General features: G+C 46.4%; 1 pseudogene; it reads right to left on the minus strand.

The window, feature by feature from the left end:
- LOC132105891 (thyrotropin-releasing hormone-degrading ectoenzyme-like) overlaps window positions 1-20,639 on the minus strand; it is a 170,828-nt pseudogene that overhangs the window by 39,709 nt on the left and 110,480 nt on the right.

A 20,639-nucleotide genomic window follows, 5' to 3' on the forward strand; every position in this document is an offset into this window, starting at 1 on the left:
TGGGGTTCAGCGAACTCTTCGCCCAATTGACACTGAGGCCGAGCTTCTCGAGGTGATCGAGTATAACGGCCCTGTGGTCCACGAGCTCCACTCGTGATCGGGCCAGAACCAGCCAGTCGTCCAAATAATTCAGCACTCGTATGCCTCTTAGTCTGAGAGGAGCGAGCGCTGCATCCATGCACCTCGTAAACGTACGAGGAGCCACGGAGGACTGTAAACTGGTACGCCTGGCCCTAAAAGGCGAATCTCAAATATCGCCTGTGGTTTGACGCTATCTGTATTTGAAAATACGCGTCCCTCAGATCTATTGACATGAACCAGTCCCCTCCGCGAATCTGCGCGAGGAGTTTCCTGGTCGTAAGCATTTTGAAACTGCGTTTCATCAATGCCTTGTTCAGCTGTCTTAGATCCAGTATGGGCCTGAGACCCCCGTCTCTCTTGGGCACCAGAAAGTATCTGCTGTACAGCCCCCCCCCCCCCTCGCTTTGAGCTTGAGCTCTACAGCCCCTTTGCTCAACAGTTTTGATATTTCGGCCCGAAGTATGTGTGCTACTTCTGTTTTGACCGTAGTTTCCATGCGCACTGAAAAGCGCGGAGGGCGTCGAAAAAAACTGTAGCGAGTAGCCTCTCTTTATAATGCCTAGCACCCAATCCGAAACCCCTGGAAGCGCTGACCATGCAACTGCATGAATGGCTAAGGGCTGGATGCGAAGCGCGCTCTGTTGACCGGGCAACGGCTGCGCTCGGGTGTGCTGCGCATTTGAGGCGGGGAGCGCGCTGATCACAGCGGGCAGATCGCTCCTCCTCGACCCCGTCCCGGCGCTTAACCGACTGGGGGAAGGCTGAGCAGGTCCCGTGGGACTCGATATGTCTGCGAGTGACTGTGGGCTGCATTTGCCACTTTCAACTCGCTGTCTGCCTGTGCAGAGCGTACGTGCACAGGCCTCGTTTTTACAGAAGCCACGCGCCGTATGTGACATAGTGTATGTGGGCACTGGGGAGTGGGCACGTTTACTATGCGGCGCGCTCGACCGATCTGTGTCGATCTTATGTGCGCGAGCCCTGTGTGCAGGGCTGTGCTTACATGTGGAGATGGGCACTGAGGAGTGGGCATCGTCACTGCATTTATAGCACCATCGGCCGTGGCCGGACGAGCGTGCACGGGTTTTTTTTTTTTTTTTTTTACAGAAACCACGCGCCGTATGTGACATAGTGTATGTGGGCACTGGGGAGTGGGCACGTTTACTATGCGGCGCGCTCGACCGATCTGTGTCGATCTTATGTGCGCGAGCCCTGTGTGCAGGGCTGTGCTTACATGTGGAGATGGGCACTGAGGAGTGGGCATCGTCACTACATTTATAGCACCATCGACCGTGGCCGGACGAACGTGCACGGGTTTCGTTTTTACAGAAACCACATGACACGTGTGACATAGTGATTGTGGGCACTGAGGAGTGGGCACGTCTACTATGTAGTGCGCGTGATCGACTTGAGTCGCTTTTATGGGCGCGAGCCCTGTGTGAAGGGCTGTGCTTATATGTGGAGATGGGCACTGAGCAGTGGGCATCGTCACTACATTTATAGCACCATCGGCCGTGGCCGGGACACCAGAAATTACACCTTTTTCGGGAAATATCTGGGTAGCCGTGATAACGGTTTCCGTGTGCAGGCAAGCGGGCAACCGTACAGGCTTGCGCATTGCAAAAAACGCTGAAACAGTCACAATCTCTGGAACTGAAACAGCGGCGCGCTTAGGTGAGAGCCCGGCCACAGCGGAACTCGTACACCGGCGCTTCGATGAAGCAGCCATCGTGTGTAGTGCCGACGCAGCGTCATGCAGCATGCGTAGATGGCTTTCATAGGATGGCTTCGGGGCTCCCAGCCTCACCGTAATCCTCTGCCGCGGTCCCCGCGGTGCGGGGCGACGGCCGGTAGGGCGAGAACGGGGGTCTTGAGCTGCGTTGCTGAAGCTGTTGTGATAACGGCTTTTGTGTGCAGGCAAGCGGGCAACTGTGCAGGCTTGCGCATTGCAGAAAATGCTGAGACAGTCACAATTCCTGGAACTGAAACAGCGGCGCGCTTGGGTGAGAGCTCGGCCACAGCGGAACTCGTACACCTGCGCTTTGATGAAGCAGCCATCGTTAGTAGTGCCGACGCAGCGTGACACAGCAGGCTTTAGATGGCAACACCGCTTTTGCCGCCGTCCAGCAGAGGGCGGACAAAGGTGCGTCGCTATCGCCTGTTCCACCGGCGGAAGTGAGTGGTAGTTCCTGTTTTTAGCATCATCAGTGTGGAGAATGCTAGTGAGACAGACGAACGAGTTCGCGCTGAATATGGAGCGTTCCAAGCCTTCGCCACCTCTTCGTGAAGCTCAGGAAGAAATGAGGCGGGCTTTGAGAAGTACGCTCATCCAAAAGGGAAATACCATCCAGCCGGGAACGAGAGGGGGGGTGCTGGTGCAAACCACTCACGGCCGAGACTCATCGCGGCCAACACGAGCATTCGTCCCGCCTCCTTCTCGATGTCAGCTCGTCTGCTGGGCTTCTGAGCAGAAGGCGCGAGATCCTCGGAGCTCGCCCAGCCCTCACTGCCCGAAGCTAGCAGAGAGCGCGTGTCCTCTTCCCCCAAACAGCGGGCGCTGCCCACCGGGAAGCGATGCAGGCGGGGCCGGTGAAGCAGGGCGAACCGGCGAGCTCGGTTGAGCTGAAGACGGTTCCGGAATCCGCTGGAAGCGATGCTTTTACGGCATCTCAGCGCAGCGGAGAATGCAGGCTCAGAGAAAAAGGCCAGGCGAGTCCTCAGAGTCACCATGGCAACAGCTCGCAGTGGGGGCATCCGCCGTCAGCGAGCGAGAGCGCTGCATGATCTTCACCCAGGCAGGAGACACAGATGACGTACCGGTCTCCCTCGCTGAGTGGGGCTCTGACGAGCCGCAGGAAGGCATCTTAAAAAAGACGCGAGCTCTTTTACGAGTGTGTGTCGCAGGGTGAACACACACACACACACATAAAGAACAGCCTGGATATAACAGAATTGAAAGGATATAGGCGCCGGATAGCACAGCAGGAACGGCAGTGGAAGGCGGCGATGCCAGCAGCTTCAGAATGGCTCGTCCTGCTGATGTGCTTTCTCAGACGGCGCTTGCTTCCTTCGTGATCCAGCGATGCGTGAGCTTCGCTGAAGAGATGAAAAATCAGGTGAGTCAGCCTTTTCGAGCTCCTTTTATAGGTTGGGCCACACCCGTTTCGGCGGGAAGTGGCAAGAAGGGCGCGAAGCGCCCTTATTGGTCTGATGTTGCATCAGCCCGCGCTCGATAGGCTGTGCAGTTGCCGCAGAACAAGCCAATGAGCGAACGAGCCGTCTCGCCTATGGCTGTGTACTGCTGCAAATGCGCTTTACAAAAATACAAAATTAAGGATAATTTTTTGCTTCAGTATTTCGTGAAAAGAGACTTTTCCCGTAGCGTTTTAGCTAAGACGCAGTACGAGAGAGCTCTCGTAAGAGAACTGACCTTCTCTGTTTTCCTTTTGTTGCTGCCAATGTTTCTGTCAGCAGATTTTATTAGGCTGGCTTAAAGCCTCAAGTGAGGTGTTACACTGCATTTACAAAGGTGCCAAATTCCCCTGCATTCTGGCAGGTTGTCTGGTACTCAGCTGAAAACCCGCCTGAGGGCCAAAGCAGGAAAGAGATGCCCCCTACTCGCAACACAGCTTTGCTATTGATTCTTGGAGCAGTTCTGCTTCTGAACGCCTATGCAGAAGACCTCCACACACAGAAAAAACGCTCATGTAGGAGGAGACGTTCAAAGGAAGGTGGATTTGTCTGCTCTGAAAAAATGACCTCCGGAAAGAAGTGAGCATACAGATTTCTACCTGTATGTTTCATATTTATTACACCAGATGACTTGATTTGGAGAGTTAGCCTAGCCGCGTAAAAGCAAAGAGCCTTTGATTATTATTAGAAATTCACTAGAATTATCTCCTATTTCTAACTAATAGATTTCATTTTTAACCACATTAAGTGAAAAAGCCACAACAAAGATATTACAAACAGATTACATTCTACGAGCTCAGGAGTTTGTGTTCTCAAATTAAGAAACTGTGTCACTTTCTAAATGGCAATACTGCCTAACAACACACTCCACACACTCAAACTGACATTACAGCATTAAAATTAAATTCTTGATTCAATTATTTTGCTGCTAACAGTGCCTGATCCAAAACAAAAGGAGGATTTCTAAAACGGATCAGAGGCAGTATTGAATTATTCATCTCACTCTAACGAAGAATTAAACTAATCTATCTGCCAGTGAGACACGCTGTGGCGAGTGGGGCGGGGCCGAGGGACATGGGAACACGAGTGAGGCCGGCATTGATTGGGCAAATCAGTGGCACCTGCGACCCACCGCCGGTCTCGAGTCCCACGTAGGAGATGGAAGGATATAAAACTGGAGCGACGACAGTGAAGGACGAGAGAGGACCAGGCCTGGGCTTTTAGTTGTGTTTTGGTTTTTTTTTGTGCGCACCAGTCATCCGTGAGGGGCTGGTGCGCTGTTTTGTTTATTTTGTGATTATTAAAATGTTGTTTGATTGTCCGCCGGTTCCCGCCTCCTTCTTCCCGATGACTAGGAAGTCTTTTATCATTACAGTGGTGCCGAAGCCCGGGAGAAGGAGGGACGCGCTGCTGAAGATCCCTCGCCGCTGTGGTGAATCCGCGGTGCCATCGAGCTGGCGAGGAGGATGCCACAATGGACGCTCGAGGCGGTGGACTGGAGCGAGTTGCCGGGGACGGGTGAGCTCGCTGCCGACCGCCCACGATAGGGAGGGGCGGCTGCCTCCTTGAGGGAGCGGAGGAGTCGGCGCCGTTCGCCTGGGTGCCGGAGCCTGCTGCCTCCGTGAAGGTATCCGGAGGAGCAGGGAACGGGGGACTCCTGCGGGCTGCCCAAAACCGGAGGAGCCGTCGCCGTCCACCGGGTGGCGGAGGGGTGTCGTGCCGTCCGCCGAGGGCCGTCCAGTGCCACCGCCAGGCACCGCGGAGGAGATCACCCAGCCGGTGGAGGGCCGAGCAGCAGTGCGTCTGGGAACCGGAATTTGTTTTTTTCTCTCTCCCCTCTCTCGTCTCTATCGCTCCTCCTTCCATCTCCTTTTCTCTCGCCTCGTCTGCCCTACCCCCAGTTTCCCGCAGGTTCCCGTGAGCGGTCCCCCCCGGAGGGAGGGGGGGGTGGGGGGGAGTAGAGCGCAGTCTTGTGGGTACCCCCCGGCCTGCGAGGGGCGATGGGGGTATGTGGCGAGTGGGGCGGGGCTGAGGGTTGATTGTCCGCCGGTTCCCGCCTCCTTCTTCCCGATGACATTTTTCCATGACGACGCAGACGGGTGCCAAACAGCATGTGGCGGTGACGGATTAGCATGGGTCGCTAATAATAAATGAAATGTTCAGTTAAAAGCAACTTAATAGCCAGTGAAAACCAGCAAACCATTTTAGTATGGTTAAAGATGTTTTTTTCTTAGCAAGAAAGGTATAGGCAGTCATCTAAAGGTATATTAAAAAGTAAAATGTTCACATCCCTCGGATAAGCAAGGAAATCCTTTGGCTTTTCATGCTGTTGTTGGGCGCTAGGCTAGTCTTTAGCTGACTTGCTGTGCTTTTAATCTCCAGATAGTCTATTCTTCTGTTTTTAAAATAACTTCATATTTAATTTAATTTTTAATCAAAATAGTTTCTATCAGTAAATTCTGGGAGGAGAATCACTGACTGTGGGCTTTTTACGTTATTCAGCATTGTACAGACCTCTGCAGCAAATATTATTGTGCATTTTCTGCAACGATGTATGAGCTCATGGAGAATCAATGACAATGGATCATTTGACTGATGCTGTTTCATTTTTATGTCACGATAGACATATGGCAGTCTACCTTTTGTTGAACAGCTCAGGATTCTGGATTTTGGCATCAGTGTCTTAGACAAAGTGCTCTTGTGAGATGGTAACACTGTTGTCAAGACTGTCATTCTTGCTGATGGTGACGACAGGGTAACCCATCTGCAGCGTCCAGCGGTCCATGACCTGCGTGATGTTGATGTCCTTTCCCTCCCGCTGCATGGCCTGTTACACAATATATGAATACATCAGAATACATATACTGACTTCCATGTTGGGTGTCTATTGGCAATAGGAGATGCAAAGATGCAGTGAAAATTAATTCAGATTTGATGTCTTTAATCGCAGATACATGAATCTAAACTGATGCAACTTTTCTTTGTCTTTCAAAACGTACTCGGTTACTAACGTAACCTCGGTTCTCTCTAGAAGAGGGAACGAGTACTGCGTCTTAGCTAAGACGCTACGGGGGAAAGTCTCTTTTCACGAAATACTGAAGCAAAAAATTATCCTTAATTTTGAATTGTTGTAAAGCGCATTTGCAGCAGCACACAGCCATAGGCAAACCTGGAAGCAATGCCAAGGATTTACAGTGCACAGTCACCAGAGGGACTCACAGAGAGTCCAGAACAGGAGGGGGGGACCCTCCGTCCCATATCTAGCAGCGTCCGTAGACGCGGCAATATGACATCACACAGTCAAGGCAAGGCCTGACCAATGTGGTAACGCGGGTCTTATGCAATACTGCCCATATAACAGTCGGCAGTGCATAGCGCTTGCGATCTCAGAGTTCCAATCAGGGCCCTGATTCGACTATACCGACAGCAGCCCTGCTTGCAGGGCGGGAATCTCCAGGTTATAGAACCTGATAAATGTAGATGGCGAGGCCCATCCTGCCGCCATACACATATCCTGTAAGGAGATCCCACTAGACAATGCCCACGACAAGGCGACGCCTCTTGTGGAGTGTGCTCTGACACCCAGTGGGCACTGAAGGCCCCTCGAAGCGTAAGCTAACGCTATGGCGTCAACTATCCATCTGGATAGGCTCTGTTTCGAAACAGCCATTCCCTTGGAACGTCCACTGAACGAGACAAACAGCTGCTCAGTCTGTCTAAAGACAGCGGAGCGAGACACATAAGCTCTTAAAGCCCTAACGGGGCAAAGAAGACTCGAGTCTCCATCCTCTCGTCGAGAGGTCCCATACATGGAGTGACGGAGGTCTGGGAGGATTCAGCCTCCTAGCTCCTCTAAGGAAGCGGATGACCAAATCGTTCCTTCCTATTGACTGACCGATCGTTGTCTCAGAAAACACTACGATAGCCGCCACATAAACTTTGAGCATGGAGAGGGCTCTGCCCTTATCCAACAGCTCCTGTAGGAAGGAGAGAACCTCCGTCACCTCACAACTAAGGGGTGAACATCACCGAGCTGTGCACCAACTGGAGAACACCGACCACTTCGAGGCATACAGCCGTCGTGTCGACGGAGCTTTAGCCTGAGTGATGGTATTTAGCACTCCCACTGAGAGATCAGCGGGTAACCGTTGAGCGCCCACACATGGAGGGATCACAACTCCGGTTGAGGGTGCCAAATCGAGCCCCTGGCCTGCGAGAGGAGGTCCCTCCTCAACGGTACCGGCCACGGGGCAGTGTCTGCTAACTGCATCATATCTGGAAACCATGGTTGGTTCTTCCAAAGTGGTGCTACAAGCAGTACTGAGCATCTCGTTTCCCTCACCCGTTCTACCACCTGCGGAAGTAGGGAGACGGGGGGGGGAGCATAGAGCGGGCGGCACGGCCACCTCCGTGACAGCGCGCTTTCGTTCTTGTAAAAGAACGCGGGGCAGTGAGCGTTTTCGTGGGATGCGAAGAGGTCCACTTCCGCCCTGCCAAATCTCTCCCACAACAGCTGGACTGTCTGCGGGTGTAGAGACCATTCGCCCGTGGGAATGTTGCTTCTGGACAGCCTGTCTGGACCCAGATTCTGTAGCCCAGGCACATGAACTGCTCTCAGCTAGTGCAAGTTGCGCTGAGCCCAAACCAGGAGGCGTTTTGCCAACCTGTACAGGTTTCGGGACCTGAGACCGCCCTGTCGATTTATGTAGGACACCACAGACATGTTGTCTGAACGGACTAAGACGTGGTGGCCTTTGATTCGGGGTCAAAAGCGCGTCAGCGCGTTCTCCACTGCCAGCATTTCCAGACAGTTGATATGTTGGAGCTTTTCCTGTTCTGACCACAGGCCAAAGGACGGTCTGCCCTCGAGTAGCGCTCCCCATCCCGAAGTGGAGGCGTCTGTCGACACCATCTTCACTTTCGAGGAAGTCCCCAGGCTTACACCTGATTGGTACCAGTCGTTCGCTGTCCAGGGTTTCAGGGCTGTAACACAGCTCTGATTGACCCTGAGACGCAACCGACCGGATATCCACGCTCCGCGCGGTACTCGCGCTTTCAGCCAGAACTGCAGGGGGCACATGCAGAGCATGCCCAACTGAAGAACTGGAGATGCTGAGGCCATGAGACCTAGCATCTTCTGAAATTCTCTGAGCGAGAAGGTTGCGCCACAGCGGAGAGAGCTCGCTGCGCACTGAATGCCCAACGCGCGCTTTGGCGACAGCCGCGCCGTCATGGAACGTGAGTCCAGAGCTATACCCAAAAACAGTATCGTCTGACTGGGGTTCAGCGAACTCTTCGTCCAGTTGACACTGAGACCGAGTTTCTCTAGGTGATCGAGTAAAATGGCCCCGTGTTTCACGAGCTCTGATCGTGATTGAGCCAGAATCAGCCAGTCGTCCAAATAGTTCAGCACTCGCATGCCTCTGAGTCTGAGAGGAGCAAGCGCTGCGTCCATGCACCTCGTAAACGTACGAGGATCCGTGGACAAGCCGAACGGCAGGACTGTATACTGGTATGTCTGGCCCTACGTACGTGCGTACGTGCACGGGTTTCGTTTTTACAGAAACGACGCGCCGTGTGTGACATAGTGTTTGTGGGCACAAACTGAGGAGTGGGCACGTTTACTATGTAGTGCACACGATCGATCTGAGTCGATCTTATGGGCGCGAGCCCTGTGTGCAGGACTGTGCTTATATGTGAAGATGGGCACTGAGGAGTGGGCATCGTCACTACATTTATAGCACCATCAGCCGTGGCTGGGACACCAGAAATTACACTCTTTTCGGGAAATATCTGGGTAGCTGTGATAAAGGCTTTTGTGTGCAGGCAAGCGGGCAACTGTGCAGGCTTGCGCGTTGCAGAAAACGCTGAGACAGTCACAATTCCTGGAACTGAAACAGCGGCGCGCTTGGGTGAGAGCTCGGCCACAGCGGAACTCGTACACTGGCGCTTTCCTAGAAGTGCTAGGATGACTTCGGGGCTTCCGGCTTCACCGTAATCCTCTGCCGTGTCTCCCGCGGTGCGGGGCGACGGCTGGTAGAGCGAAAACGGGGTCCCGAGCTGCGTTGCTGGCGCTGTCGCGATGAAGCAGCTGGAGGCGGGGGGCGTGACTGAGAGCTGAGAGGGCCGGTCTAGCGCGACTCGCTGCAGAACCGGAGCGCTTCGGCAAGAAGTGCTTAAAAGCTTGCGACACTTTCTGGTCCTCGACGAATCTCTCAACAAACTCGTTGACAGACGATCCGAAGAGGCCAGCAGGAGTCAGCGGTGCGTCGAGGAACGCAGCGCGCTTAGACTCTGCCATGTCTGAAAGCGTTAGCCATAAATGTCTCTCAGCCACAGTAGCGGAAGCCATAACCCGTCCCATGGCCTGTGCAGCAGACTTAGTAGCGCGGAGGGAGAGATCCGAAGCACTCCTCAGATCCGCGAGACAGATAGCTTCAGGTCCCATCTCATCCAGCTTGCGGAGGAGATCACCCTGGAAAATCTGCAGCGTGGCCATGGTGTGTAACGCAGACGCAGCCTGCCCAGCAGCAGAAAAGATCTGTGCGAGCAGAGATGACGTCATGCGGCAGTCTTTCGATGGCAACGCTGCTTTCGTCCGCCGTCCAGCAGAGGGCGGGCAAAGGTGCGTGGCTATAGCCTGTTCCACCGGCGGAAGTGACTGGTAGCCTCTGTTTTTAGCATCGTCCAGTGTGGAGAATGTTGGCGAAACAGACGAACGAGTTCGCGCAGAGTATGGAGCGTTCCAAGCTTTTGCCACTTCTTCATGAAGCTCAGGAAGAAACGGGGCGGGCTTTGAGCTAGGAGAAGTACGCTCATCCGGAAGAAAGCTACCATCCAGCCGGGAACGAGAGGGGGGCGCTGGTGCAGACCACTCGAGGCCGAGGCTCGTCGCGGCCAGCGTGAGCACTCGCATCAGCTCCTTCTCGATATCAGCTCGTCTGCTGGGCCTCTGAGCAGAAGGCGCGAGATCCCCGGAGCTCGCCCAACCCTCACTGCCCGAAGCTAGCAGAGAGCATGTGTCCTCTTCCCCTGACGCGGCCCTGAGATCCACTTCCTCGGAAGACGCGGCAGCAGACAGCGGGCGCTGACCATCGGGAAGCGATGCAGGGGAGGCCGGTGAAGCAGGGAGAACCGGCGAGCTCGGTTGAGCTGGAGGCGGTTCCGGTATTCGCTCGGAGTGGCGCTTTTTACGGGATGCAGGCTCGGAGAAGAATGCCAGGAGAGTCCTCAGAGTCACCATCGGCAGTAGCTCGCAGTGAGGGCAGCTGCCGTCAGCGAGCGCGAGCGCTGCATGATCCTCACCCAGGCAGGAGACACAGATGACGTGACGGTCTCCTTCGCTGAGCGGGGCTCTGCACGAGCCGCACGAGGGCATCTTTAAAAAGACGCAGCTCTTTTAGGGGTGTGTGTCGCAGGGCGAACACACACAAGGATACTAAAAAGGATATAGGCGCCGGAACGCGCAGCAGGAACGGCAGTGGAAGGCGGCGTAGGCCAGCGGCTTCAGAAATGGCTTGTCCCGCTGAGATGCTATCTGACGGCGCTTGCTTCCTCTCGTGATCCAACGATGCGTGAGCTTCGCTGAAGAGATGAAAAATCAGGTGAGTCAGCCTTTTCGAGCTCCCTTTATAGGGCTAGGCCACACCCGTTTCGGCGGGAAGTGGCATGGAGGGCGCGAAGCACCCTCATTGGTCTGATGTTGCATCAGCCTGCGCTCGATAGGCTTGTGCAGTTGCCGCATTGCAGCCAATGAGCGAGCGAGCCGTCTCGCCTATGGCTGTGTGCTGCTGCAAATGCGCTTTACAACAATTCAAAATTAAGGATAATTATTTGCTTTAGTATTTCGTGAAAAGAGACTTTTCCCAGTAGCGTCTTAGCTAAGACGCAGTACGAGAGAACTCTCGTAAGAGAACTATAATGAATGTAAATAAAATCTCCTCTAGGTCTTTTAATTAAAGACTCTTAGTGAATAGAAAGGTGATTAAACTTCACCGTTCTATTAAACCGTATACACAGAAACATCACAAGGACATTTCCAGTCATCTAATCTCTCTATACAAGAGCAAAGCTTGTAAAAGAGCAGAATTAGATTTATAAGTCTGATTTCTTCAGAGAAAGCTGCACTCCTACTTTAAAGAAGTAAAACATAAAATTGGATCTCACGGTTCATTAATGAGGAAAGCTCGTAATGTGACTGAGATTTGTCCCTGAAGGAAATATACTGCCTACACTGTTCCTCCTTATTCTTTGAAAATGCAATATAAATGGCTCAGAACTGTGGACAACTGGCAGTTTCCTGTATGAATTGTTTTCAAAAGCTATCTGTATGTATGAGGAACATTTTAAAGCTTTATGAGTTTCATATTTTTACCTTGAGCTGCTGTATCCATTTAAAAAGATATATACAGTAGGTGACTGCAAAACTTTGGAAATGCCTCATAACCCATTCAAGCACTGCCAACACAAAGTCAGTATTTTGAAGTTACATTTCAGTTCAGATGCTGCTGTATCTGACTACAGTAGTCAGTGAGACAGCTTGCTAGCTTTTGGATCTGAGCGGATGTCAGTGACTCCACAGTTATTGTCCATCATTTCCATACATCTAATCCTAAAGAGCTGCAGAGGCCCCTTAGCAGTTTTGTAAGAAATTGGTTGTAAACCGGTGGAGATTTACAATGTTTCTGCAGGAGCACATAGTCAGAGTGTTGTGGAGACCCATGGGAATGGAAGAGGAATGTGGTGAAAGAAACAAAAGGGTTCTGTCAGGCTCTCTTGCATTCTGCAAACATTAACCTGACTAGATCAGTCAAGCATGTGTAACTTCCCTTCTCCAGTGTAAATGGGAAACTCTTGGTCAAAACACATGATTCTGATGGTGGTTTCAGTGATTCATGGTTTGTTTACCGTGTGAATACAGAAGAGGCTCTGCAGTGGCTGATGACGGCAGCTGATGTTCCTACATTATGAATAATTTTCTATAGGACAGCTTTCAGCAAGCTACTGTACCTTTGCCCTGGCGGATATAATTAAAGGAAGTGAAGGCCGGCCCGGCGATGGGTCTTGAGCTTGACAAAGGGCTTTGTGGGTGCTAAGCACTGGCAGATTATTGCAGCAAATTGGATTTCATGAATAGCTAATGAACACAGCGCATATCAGTTTTCATTAGATGATGGGCTGTCATGGACTCTTAATGTAGCTAAATTCGTCAGTGCCTGACAAACACGGCCACTGAGAGGATACGGAGGTCCAGGTCTGGCCCTTTCACAAAAATTCACCTTTAAATCCTTTCTGTTTTGAAGAAGCGGTTCCCATCAGCCGGCATTTGGGAGAGCGATGTGAATGACAAAACGCTTCATTCGATGCTGATAGCTGCTAAATGTCCTGCTGTTCCATTACAAACTATAATAACTTTGAGATTAAACTGGAAAGTAATCTCATTAAAGTCATGACACTTTGTGAGATGAGTGAGAGGGTACTTGCTGAGAGTCCTCTGGTGGTAAAAGCACATCTCTGTGTTTTGAGCAGATGACTTGAACCCATTGCTTAACTTCACTGTGATTACACCTGTTGGCTACGATCGTTTTTCTTCACAGGTGTTAGCAGTTCCTCTCACTCCTACTTTTAGTGTCTTAATCTTTTTTCTTTTTTTTTATATTAGAAAACTATGGTTTTAAAATAAAGGCCTTTGCACAGTCTGAAATTCTTTTTTTTGCATGTCAAAAAATAAATTCGACCTCACCTTATGTCAATCAAGCTTCGAAACTTTCATCCGTCAAAAAAAAAAAAAAAGGAACAGGTTCGATTTTTTGCGTTTTTTTGCATCCGTAAAAACCATAGATTGTATGTTGTTTTGACAACTCAGAGCCACCGTAAAACTGCTGGTAATGGTGGTGAATAAATCGCCAGTACTCAGATACCTACAATTATACATACAAATATTATTGTATCAAAAATACTACAAATATTATTATATCACAGCTATAATTATAGCACACCAAGTCCCCATGTGTCTGAGTGTGTATGTGCGTGTGTGTGTGCGCACACGGGTACTAGACATACTGCCAGTGTTGGGGAGTAACTAGTTACATGTAACGGCGTTACGTAATTTAATTACAAAATTATTGTAACTGTAATTAGTTACAGTTACTAAGACAAAATGAGTAATTAAATTACAGTTACTTATGAAATTTTTTACGATTACAAAGGGGATTACATTTGAATATTTACACACATCCACATACAGATTTAACTGATTTCTTTCCCAAATTGCACTGACTATTCTGAGACATACCGCCCTAATAATTTCCGGGATGCGGAAATACAGTCTGGTTCGTAGAATCCAGTCATAAAAACGGAATGCCTAACGCGGACGGAATATGCCACATTTTGGATGACTAAATCAAAAGTAGGTCAGTACACTTGAATCAAAACATGACATCGACTAGTGTCTGTGAATATAAGACACTCTGCGCCTCCGCCAAACGGTTTAGATCAGACTCAGAGTAATCAATGCGAGAGAGAGAGTGAGAGAGAGAGAGCGAGAGAGAGAGAGAGAGAGACAGAGAGAGAGTCAGAGAGAGAGAGAGAGAGAGAATAGAGTGGACTGCTGGAGCAGAGAAGCAGAACTCCTGTTCAGGGTTTCAGGTCAGTTTCATCTGTAAAGATGCTTTTTTTTGTCTTTGTTTTTTTATTTATTTAATCAAGCAGCAGCACGTTGCTCATCAGTCATCACTCAAAATACTATATAAAGGACATCATTATTATCTGTTGTAATGTTACAGTAGTAATTTAGCTGAAAAACAATCAGATTTTTTTTTTATAGGTTTAGGGGGAGCTACGACAGACAACAACACAACCCTTACGAAAATTAACATTTTAATATTTAACTATAAATCCAGAGAAAATGGTTACTATTGTTTAACTGTGGTAACGAAAAATGTAAAATTATTTTACAAATGTATTTATTTAAAATAAATACAAATCCATTTGCAAAAAAAAAAAAAAACAAGGTTATTTTACTTTTATATAGGCTAATAAAAGCATGGTAATTTTTTGTAAGGGAAAAACATGACTTGTGTACAGTATTAGGATTTTTCTACAAAGATATTGTAGTATTGTAGAGTATTGTATTGTAAAGTATAGTTTTGTTCAATCTTGAGTATTAAAGTCATGAGAGAGATGGATAACAGGGCAAAATAAAGAGACTGAAGAGAAAAATGGAAGTGAAGGTGCAGTTCAGGAGAGAACTTTTAATTATTTTGCATGTCCCCAAATTAAAGATTTAAACCTTTTTTTTTTGTCAGGTCCATACAAAAAATAGTTTTGTCCATGAATATGTTTGTATGAGTTTGAATTTTCCAGTCTGAATTTTTTCCCAGTCCGCCCCTCCTGTAAATTAATGGCAAAGACATGGTTTCATTTACTACCCATAGGCCTACTGAAGCTCGCAGTGTTTTCAACCTCTGCTGCCTCAATATAGGAGTACACGAGCACATAAATATAATTTCTAGAACTGTTCTGTGTCACTTCATGTGCATTTTACTTATTTTGAGAAAACTATCATCATATACAGAGACAGCAGTTTAAAAAAAACACCAATGTTTCAGGAGTTTATTACACAGAATACGTCACATGCTTATTAGATAACTGTATTTGAGTTGATGTATATGCTTTTATTTATTATTCTTTAATTTTCACAAATTTAGAAAAGTAATCAAAAAGTACTCAAAAGTAATTAGTTACATTACTTTAATAAAGTAATTGAAAAGGTTACACTACTATTACATTTTAAACAGGGTAACTTGTAATCTGTAACCTATTACATTTCCAAAGTAACCTTCCCAACACTGCATACTGCCAGTCTCTAGCAAAACATCAAACTGATCCACTGACATCCTGAAGTAAACTTTGAATCGGTCTGGATAATCCCGCAGCTCCTTGATAAGGAGGTGGAACGCTCCTTCCTCTCTACGCGATCGCAGGAGTGGATGGACCCAATATTTCCTCTTTCTTTTTCTCTTTTTAAGAAGTGAGAGGACAAAAAAATCATCCTTACTACTTGAAGACGACATTTTGTAGTGTTTTGCTTTTTTTTTTTTTTTTGTAATGCACTCATTTATATGCATCGCACTCAGTGTGCAAGGTCTCTGTGCGTGACAAATTTTTCGGATTACGAATACGAAAAAACGCATGTGAAAATTTCGGACTCATGCAATGACCTTAAGTCTGTATTATTCGTAACTGCACTGCACAGATTAGCCAGCATGTTAGTAACCTGTTGCACCATGCATACAGCCTCAGATAATATTGTTATCTGACCAATTACGCCATTAAGTTGTACTTCGTCACTTATATGTCAGATATCCTTACTTGATACCTCCATCCACAAAGGTGTTCTGTTAATGCGCAGAAAATGTGTGCAATTATTAAAAAAAAGAAAGAAATTCAATTAAAAATTCATTTAAAATGTTCTGTAGATTTTAAACAGGTTTTTATTATTTAAATAAGGAACTTTGCATTAGCATTGCAGATTTTTGTTGTTTCGGTAACTAAACTGAAGGAATTATGGGAAATGAACACAGTTGCTAAACCTTCTATGGTACTACAAAAAGACAGAGACTGAATCAGCAGATCACTGGGGAAAAAGTGTTTCTGTCAGGAGGGGGGCACTCATGCCAAACCTAATAAGAACTGTATTTTTGAGGCCTGAGTGAAGCATCTAAATAGGTCAACGTTCCTTTAGCAGAAGATTTTTCTTGGGTTATTCTTGGCTACACCTGAGCTAAAGGGCAGATGCTCATGTATAATCTGAGAGACTCATCAGGCTTGTTACAATTATGTGACACTTCACTAACCGGGGCTGATAAGAGTCAAATAATGTGTAATTTAATTAAAATCACCAGAGTCAGCAGCAGCCAGCCTTCTTTATCAGTATCTGTGAACATTTGCATGCAGCAGGTTGATTTCTGGATCAATATTTGACCTGCGTCTGCAGAAAATTTTTCCATTCTAAGTGAAACCTCAAGTGTAAAAGCGAGACTATCAAACACAACCCAGCCTCCATATCAAACTCTTTCCCATGTGCATTTCCATAAAACCCTTATGCGTTAATGTGAGTAGGTGGTGTATTGGCATGCATTTGATGATGTGCAGTTATATAATGGCCTCTGACCCATATGCAGTGCGTGAATCTCTGAGCACCTGCCTGCAGGAGATGCACTGGGTGAATTAAAGTAGGTTGAACACACACAATTTCACTCGCCACTCAAAACTGACTGACCCCAGCACTGATTCCTGCTCATGGATGGAGGTCTCACACCCAGAAGATGCATAAAATCTCACCTCGGAGAATTTGTTCCACAAGTCGTATCTCGCCGCGTTTCTGTACATGTGCGTCATCAAGTAATCCTGCAAACACACAGAGACCGAGATCAATATTGGAAGAGAAATAAATTGGATGGGAACGGTGAATTTGGGAATACCAAATAAGCCCAAACAATAACATAACTAATCCTCTCAATTCAAGCTGAACGTATGCAAATTAGCAGCAGATGTTTGGGTGTGATTGGCTGTCAGTTCAAGGAGGACCATAAGGAGGCCAATTAGAGGCTGATTATGTTGTTCGAGTCGATGCTGCATCAGCATGTCACTGAATGAGTAAAATACAAATCAGAAATCATAGAAAAGTGAATGTAATATCTGTATTGTGGTGTATTATTGAAGCTAAGACATTGGCTATGACATTTCTCTGCTAACAGACTTTAATCTGTTAAACGCCAAACATTACATTATCAGTGTGTCTGCTCTGCCCTGCAGTCTCAGTGATGCAGGTGGTCGGTGACATGAAGAAGGAGTCTGATCCTTGAGAGCACATTTACATGCATCTGATAAGAACATCTGGTGGTACATCAGCCTCTTGCCTGCTGTATACGAGATTCCTCGATAACTCCTGAGTGACCGTGAGTGATAAACCCGTCTACTGTAATCCGCTTCCTGTTGCTGGAGTCAAGAGAACATGCTGACAAAAAACTGCATGTTCCCTGCTAATACTGGTGCATGTATTCTGTAGAACACAAATGGAGATATTTTGCAGAATGCCCAGGCTGCTCTTTTCAATACGTCAAAAACAGCCTACTGTATATTAATGTATTTAAATTTTTCTAAAGTCATAAGCTATCTTTGTGTGATAATCAGACCAAAAAGGTATTTTTTTCAGTTTTAAACAACAATATCAATACTCAGTTCCATTACTGCAGACACTGGCTCTTAAAGAAGGGTAGATTTTAATTGAATAACAAAAGACAAAAAAAAAACAGGATCTGCAATGGCATGAGTGTGAGCAGATGATGGCAGGGTTTTCAATTTGGGATGAACTATTCCTTTAATAAGGACATTATTTCAGCTTTTGCTTCATGAATCGAATCAAAGCGGAAACTTGTTGACAGGCGTCATGCTGAGAGGTCTGAGCAAATTGCATTGGGATTTTGAAAGTGTGACCCAGTCCAGCTGGCCTTCATCTCTCTACATGCTCTGCTGAGCTCTCACAGAGTCTGGGATTTGACTCTGGAGCAGAACCAGATTCATGTTACCATCCTGAAGAATCGGTTTTAAACTAGAGCAATTCCTCTTCCTCTCTGGTCCTTCCTCCTCTTCCTGTGGTCCAGTCTCGCCTCTGATAGGGCCGCCACAGAGTGTTGTCATTATTTTGACACTGATGTGTTCAGCTGACTGCCAAAGCAAGGATATTTTCATATATATATATATATATATATATATATATATATATATATATATATATATATATATATATTCCCTGCTAATGTTGGTGCATGTATTCTGTAGAACACAAATTTAGATATTTTCCTATTTAGGTATTTTCATATATATACAGGTCCTTCTAAAAAAATTAGCATATTGTGATAAAGTTTATTATTTTCCATAATGTAATGATAAAAATTAAACTTTCATATATTTTAGATTCATTGCTCACCAACTGAAATATTTCAGGTCTTTTATTGTTTTAATACTGATGATTTTGGCTTACAGCTCATGAAAACCCAAAATGCTTGTCTCAAAAGATTAGCATATTTCATCCGACCAATAAAAGAAAAGTGTTTTTAATACAAAAAAAGTCAACCTTCAAATAATTATGTTCAGTTATGCACTCAATACTTGGTTGGGAATCCTTTTGCAGAAATGACTGCTTCAATGCGGCGTGGCATGGAGGCAATCAGCCTGTGGCACTGCTGAGGTGTTATGGAGGCCCAGGATGCTTCGATAGCGGCCTTAAGCTCATCCAGAGTGTTGGGTCTTGCGTCTCTCAACTTTCTCTTCACAATATCCGACAGATTCTCTATGGGGTTCAGGTCAGGAGAGTTGGCAGGCCAATTGAGCACAGTAATACCATGGTCAGTAAACCATTTACCAGTGGTTTTGGCACTGTGAGCAGGTGCCAGGTCATGCTGAAAAATGAAATCTTCATCTCTATAAAGCTTTTCAGCAGATGGAAGCATGAAGTGCTCCAAAATCTCCTGATAGCTAGCTGCATTGACCCTGCCCTTGATAAAACACAGTGGACCAACACCATCAGCTGACATGGCACCCCAAACCATCACTGACTGTGGGTACTTGACACTGGACTTCAGGTATTTTGGCATTTCCTTCTCCCCTGTCTTCCACCAGACTCAATCCACTGCTTCCGCAGGTACCCCAAGGTCTGGAATCGGTCCTTCTCCACAATCTTCCTCAGGGTCCGGTCACCTCTTCTCGTTGTGCAGCGTTTTTTGCCACACTTTTTCCTTCCCACAGACTTCCCACTGAGGTGCCTTGATACAGCACTCTGGGAACAGCCTGTTCGTTCAGAAATTTCTTTCTGTGTCTTAGCCTCTTGCTTGAGGATGTCAATGATGGCCTTCTGGTAAGCAGTCTTACCCATAATTGCGGTTTTAAGTAATGAACCAGGCTGGGAGTTTTTAAAGGCCTCAGGAATCTTTTGCAGGTGTTTAGAGTTAATTAGTTGATTCAGATGATTGGGTTAATACCTTGTTTAGAGAACCTTTTCATGATATGCTAATTTTTTGAGATAGGAATTTGGGGTTTTCATGAGCTGTATGCCAAAATCATCAGTATTAAAACAATAAAAGACCTGAAATATTTCAGTTGGTGTGCAATGAATCTAAAATATATGAAAGTTTAATTTTTATCATTACATTATGGAAAATAATGAACTTTATCACAATATGCTAATTTTTTGAGAAGGACCTGTATATATATATATATATATATATATATATATATATACACACAGTATATTTTCTATAACGAGTGATAAATTGTATATTTAACTATTGTCTAGTCTCTTTCAGCAGATCTAAAAGCTGAGAGAATTTTAATTCGAATGTTGCAGTAAGAAATACCCGTCCTGCTCATTTGCATACATTTGCATACCAGTGAGGGACCACCCAGAGCCATTTTATGTTGGTGTTATTGACATTTTCCAGTCTGCTTGACATAAAATTGTGCATTTTAATGACTATGTTGTTACCGACCACTGTTTAGTGACTAAAGACACACATGGACAGCAAAATCATATGCTCCAACAGCTGTCTACTGTCTGCAAACTGAAAACATCATGTGATGTTATGCAGCATTCTAACCTATAGTGAACCTCTTATGACTGATTTAAAGTTTTTTACATAGTGTCTGTATAGTGTTTAACTAATTCTCGCATTCAGTGTTAGTCCATTACGATAGAGACTGGTGTTAGCATATGTTACTAACCTAATTTGATGCTGTAATAGGAAAAATAATACATATTACAAAATTTAATTTGGAGGACATATTTAATTAAAATTATAGTATGAAACATTTTTTTATTTTAACGCATCCTTGGGCTATTTTTAGTCAAAATAACTAATTTTGGAAAATAATTGATGTGTATTGTGTATTGTGATTCTGAGAAGTCTGTCTAAATAGACAGCTTGGAACAGATCTAAAGATTCACTTCATAACTCAACAGATTCCAGTGGGATGTTTGTGTGTGTAATTATTCATTTACTCTAATTAGCTATGGCTAGTTACTCCTCTGACACTCTCCAGGACAGAATAATATCCTGAATGTTTCTTCATTAGATATTATAACCACATTCGGATTTGGTTTCTGATTCTGCAAAGCCAAATGATATACAAAGGCAGACAAAAGATTGATTGCTTTCCATATGTAAATCCCCCGGAGCTAAAACACAAGTTTTTCTGCAAGAGCCTTCAGCACAACAGTCAAAGCAGATCATAAATAATTAATTATTCATTATTTTTATGGGAGAAGAAGAGGAAGATGGGAAAAATGGATCTTCTCTGTGTTCCAG

The sequence above is a fragment of the Carassius carassius genome, chromosome 26 (genome assembly GCF_963082965.1).
Source record: "Carassius carassius chromosome 26, fCarCar2.1, whole genome shotgun sequence".
Lineage (NCBI taxonomy): Eukaryota > Metazoa > Chordata > Actinopteri > Cypriniformes > Cyprinidae > Carassius > Carassius carassius.